The sequence below is a fragment of the Musa acuminata genome, chromosome BXJ1-10 (assembly GCF_036884655.1).
Source record: "Musa acuminata AAA Group cultivar baxijiao chromosome BXJ1-10, Cavendish_Baxijiao_AAA, whole genome shotgun sequence".
In the NCBI taxonomy this organism is placed as follows: Eukaryota; Viridiplantae; Streptophyta; class Magnoliopsida; order Zingiberales; family Musaceae; genus Musa; species Musa acuminata.
Window position 1 is genome coordinate 25091920 of NC_088336.1, and position 5581 is coordinate 25097500.

A 5581-nucleotide genomic window follows, 5' to 3' on the forward strand; every position below is an offset into this window, starting at 1 on the left:
GAGTTGTGGTACTTTCTCTTCTTGACTAAGTTTAAGCAATGGAGAATTAAGAGAAAAGGAAAGGTTGGAATTAGATTGTCCACTCTGAACAAGGATAGGGACTTCAGAAATCGAATGGTTGATGAGTTCTTGGAATGAGGGTGACATGATCAAGCAAGCCAAGAAGGATTGACCTGTGGCTCGCAAGTTGTGGCGATGTCGCACTTGGAAAAACTGGGTGTACCGACGAGCCTTCGTCGGTAGGACGGTGAGGTTTAGTCGCATTTAGCTGAGGTTTGGGTGGAGAAGAGAAACACTTCGTTCTCCGATGTTGACGTTCGTCGGTAGGACGGTGAGGTTTAGTCGCATTTACCGAAGCCCCATCCAGCCATGTGCCACCCGGGGGGTTCCTGGGTACTGAGATGGCTGACATTTTGGTGAGCGGAGGCAGCACTCCGCTCACCACCCGCGGCACGCGAAAACGGAGCCGTTTTGGGCTGTTTTGGGGCTGTTTTGCTCGGTTCGGTGAGCGATCGCTTTGCAACGCTGCAGCTTGTTCGAACTTACATATTTACAAGCAAAATGACCCAAAACCATGAGGAAACATGTTGTCGAGCAGCTGTACATGCGGGTGTGAGCGACGAACGGTTCGTTGAACGGAGTTGTTGCGGGTGCGCGACGACCGTTCGTGACATTCTCCCCCACTTAAACTGTCGACGCCCTCGTCGACGCTTGGTGGTAGTTGTTGATGACTTCTTCTTCATGTCGCAGGGCGTCTTCAGGCTCCCAACTGGCTTCAGTTCGGGGAAGCTTTCGCCACTTCACCAAGTACTTTGTCTGCTCCGCTCCGTTGGGTAGCTTTATCTTGCGATCCGCCAGAATGGTTTCCACTCGCTTCTCGTAGGAGGCTGTGATGGGAGGTAGCCGAGTTGGAACACTTCGAGAAGCATCTTGCGGATCTGAATGGTAGGCCTTTAGGTTGCTGGCGTGAAGAACGTTGTGAATTTTGAACCACGCCGGCAGCTGTAACTTGTAAGAAACATTGCCTACCCTGCTGATAATTGGGAAGGGCCCTTCATACTTACGCACCAATCCTTTGTGGACTCTGTTCCTGAAGAATTGGAGTGATGCTGGTTGGAGCTTTACCAACACCAAATCGCCAACTTTGAACTCTTGTGGTCGCCTTCCCAAGTCTGCCCACTTCTTCATCCGTTTTGCCGCCTTCTCCAAGTATGCCCGCGCAATATCTGCATTTCGATGCCACTCCTTTGTGAAATGATAGGCTGATGGACTACTCCCGGTATACCCAATTGCCATGGTGTGCGGAGTCGACGGTTGTTGTCCTATGATAATCTCGAAGGGGCTCTTGTTGGATGCAGAGCTCCGCTGCAAGTTGTAGGAGAATTGGGCAATGTCCAACAGCTTCACCCAATCTCGTTGATTGGCACTCACGTAGTGCCGAAGATACTGCTCCAAGAGCAAATTTATTCTTTCAGTCTGGCCATCCGTCTGGGGGTGGAGGCTTGTAGAGAAGTATAACTTTGATCCCAACAATTTGAATAGCTCGGTCCAGAATCGTCCCAGAAACCGAGCGTCTTGATCACTAATGATATTGTGTGGGACTCCCCAATACTTCACTACATCCCTCATCATCAGTCTGGCCGCCTCTTCTGCTGAACAGTGTAGGGGAGCAGCAATGAAAGTTGCATACTTCGAAAACCGATCGACCACCATGAGTATCGATCCGAGTCCCCCTACAGGTGGCAAACTTGATATGAAGTCTAAGGAAATGCTCTCCCATGGCCTTTCTGGTACGGGCAACGGCTCCAAAAGTCCCACCGGCTTCCGTTGCTCCACCTTGTCTTGTTGGCAAGTAAGGCATGTTCGAACATACTCCTCCACATCAATCCCCATTTTTGGCTAGTAGAAGGCCCTCTCCACGAGAGCCAACGTTCTGTGAATGCCGGGGTGTCCAGCCCAAAGGGAATCGTGACACTCTTTCAAGAGTTCACGCCTTAGATTGTCCACTCGGGGAACATAAATCCTATTCCCTTTTGTGTAAACAAGTCCCTCCTGGACCCAAAATCGTCGTGCCTTGCCTTCTTTGATGAGCTGCATCAGGATAACTGCCTGGGGATCACTATACAGTCCATCTCTGATTCGGGAAAGGAAGTTGGAGTGTAACTGACTTGCTTGGCCTCTGCCCTCCAGTTGTGCAGCATTCACGCATTCCACTTTCCGACTCAGTGCATCGGCCACGACATTCGCCTTCCCGGGCTTGTATTCCATTGCCATATCAAATTCAGCCAGGCAGATTAAGTTTATAAAAAGGTAGCAACGAGACAGATCTTAGAGGCCCGGGATTCCAAAGAGAAGAAGGAGAACAAGGTAGAAAAGGAAGAGAAAGAAAGGGAAGAAGACAAGGACAACGCAGAGAGATTGTTCTCAATCATCTAGCAGTGTTCTCATCTCAGGTTAGATCAAATCTACAGTAGGCTCTTGCTGTGATTACTTGGGAGGTTTTAGATATTGTGTGCAGTGACGTGATCCTTGTATCCCAGTTATTCTCTTGTGGTTGTTGCTAGGGTTTTGGGCAAGAGATTGAGATTTGTATATTCATTATTCTCATAGTGGATTATCTCTAGTTTGCCCCGTGGTTTTTACCCTTCACATTGAAGGGGTTTTCCACGTATATCTTGGTGTTCTGTTTGATTGTGTTTCAATTTTATTCCGCTGCGTATTTTGGTCTTTTAGTATTTGTTCCTATACAAAGGTTATTCCTCTCTTTTTATCCCCATCAATTGGTGTCAGAGCGGGGTTTTGGTGAATTAATTTTTGTATTTGAACATGGAGGCCAGTAATATTTCTCGCATGATTAGTTTAAATGGAAATAATTGGATGATATAGAAACCAAGAATGGAAGATCTCTTGTATTGCAAAGATTTGTATGGACCTTTGCAGGGGGATAGTGCAAAACCTACAACTATGACAGATGATGAGTGGAAGAGGTTAGATCGAAAAACAATTGGGTTTATTAGACAGTGGCTTGATGATAGTGTCTTTCACCATGTTTCTACTGAAATTTCTGCATATTCTCTTTGGAAAAAATTGGAAAGTCTCTATGAAAGAAAAACAGCTGGCAACAAAGCTTTTTTGATCAGAAAACTTGTGAACCTAAAATATAGAGAGGGTGCTTCTATTGCTGAGCATTTGAATGAAATGCAAAGTATTACTAACCAGTTATCCTCTATGAAAATGTCTCTTGATGATGAGTTGCAGACATTGTTACTTCTCAGTTCATTACCAGAAAGTTGGGAGACACTGGTGGTTTCCCTCAGTAATTCTGCACCAGATGGTATTGTCACTATGAGTCAAGTAACAAGCAGTTTGTTAAATGAGGAGTTGAGAAGAAAGAGTTTAGCAACATCTCAGAATGATTCACAGGCACTTATCTCAGAGAACAGAGGAAGGTCAAAGTCCAGAAGCAGTTCACGTATGGGTAGGAGCAAGTCAAGATCAAGAAAAGATATTGTTTGCTATAACTGTGGTGAGAAAGGACATTACAAGAACCAATGCAAGCAACCTAAGAAGAGCAAGAAAAAGGGGAAAGAAGTAGAGTCTATAGAGTCAAAAGATAATATCACAGCTATAGTGCAGGGTGGTGATTATTTGATTTTGTCTCCTTCTGATGATATTTTTTCTTGTGTGTGTCAGGATCTTGAGTGGGTGATTGACACAGGTGCTTCTTATCATGCTACACCTCGGAGAGAGTTTTTTGCTACATATAGGTCTGGAAACTTTGGTGTTGTCAAGATGGGCAACTATGACACAGCAGACATCATTGGCATGGGTGATATCCATTTAAAGACCAACCTTGGCTGCAAGTTGGTGCTTAAGGATGTGAGGCATGTGATTGACTTGAGGCTGAATTTAATTTCAGTTGGAAGACTAGATGATGAAGACTATGAAAGCAGATTTCATAGAGGGCAATGGAAACTCAGTAAGGGTTCTCTTGTTATAGCTAGTGGAAAGAAATGTCATACTTTGTACAGGTTGCAGGCTAAAGCTTATGGTGAGCAGTTAAATGCTACAGAGAAAGACTCCAGTATGGAGTTGTGGCATAGGCGATTGGGACACATGAGCGAGAAGAGGCTGCAAGCTCTTTCCAAGAGAGAGGTATTACCATATCTCAGAGGTATACATCTGAACCCTTGTATTGATTGTTTGGCCGGTAAACAACATAGAGTTTCATTTGCTAGTGCTGCTTTGTCTAGAAAAATGCATACCTTAGACCGTGTTTATACAGATGTATGTGGTCCTTTGAGGACAAAAACTCCTGGTGGATCTGTTGATGTTCTTGGTATAAGTGGTGCACTTTATTTTGTCACTTTTATAGATGATTTTTCCAGGAAAGTTTGGGCCTATGCTTTGAAGACCAAAGATCAGGTTATTAATGTCTTTAAAGAGTTTCATGCCAGGGTTGAAAGGGAGATAGAAAGGAAATTGAAATGCATAAGATCAGATAATGGTGGTGAGTATACAGGATTGTTTAATGACTATTGCAGGTCACATGAGATCCAACATGAGATGACAGTTCCTGGTACACCTCAGCATAATGCAATTGCAGAGAGGATTAACCGCACCATCATGGAAAAGATCAAATATATGCTTTCACAGGCCAAGCTACCCAAAAGGTTTTGGGATGAGGCTTTGAGGACTACAGTTGATGTGATCAACTTATCACCATGCACAGCCCTAGATGGTGATGTTGCAGAGCATGTATGGTCAGGGAAAGATGTTTCCTACAGGCATTTGAGAGTGTTTGATTGTCGTGCATTTGCACATGTTCCAGATAATGAGAGGTCCAAGCTGGATGGTAAGTCTAAAGAATGTATTTTTCTTGGTTACTCACATGATCAGTTTGGTTACAGGCTTTGGGATCCAGAAAAGCAGAAGGTGTTCAGGAGCAGAGATGTGGTCTTCTTTGAGGATCAAACCTTTGAGGATTTGAAGAAGAAGGCACCAGCCAAGACTTCTGCAGAAGGATTAGCAGATTGTGACCCAGTTACTCCTCCAGTATATCAGGGTGATGGGGGAGATGTGCAGGAAAATAGTGTAGAGCCTAATGTTGATTTACCTGCAGGACATGTTGAGCAAGAAGAAGTACGAGAGCAAGTTCCCGCAGAACCTCAATTGAGAAGATCTTCTAGACAACGTCAACCTTCCAGAAGATACTCTACAGATGAGTATGTGATGCTTACTGATGCAGGTGAACCAGAGAGTTACCAGGAAGCAGTTGAGAGTGAGCAGAAAGAGAAGTGGTTAATTGCTATGCAGGAAGAGATGAATGCTCTTCAGAAGAACCACACTTATGATTTGGTGCTACTACCAAATGGAATGAAGGTCTTGAAGAACAAGTGGGTTTTTAGGTTGAAGACTCAAGAATATTGTTCTCAACCAAAGTACAAAGCTAGATTGGTTGTGAAAGGCTTTGGTCAAAAGAAATGTATTGACTTTGAAGAGATATTTTCTCCTGTTGTTAAAATGTCTTCTATTCGTGTTGCTCTTGGTATTACTGCTAGCCAGGACTTGGAGGTTGAGC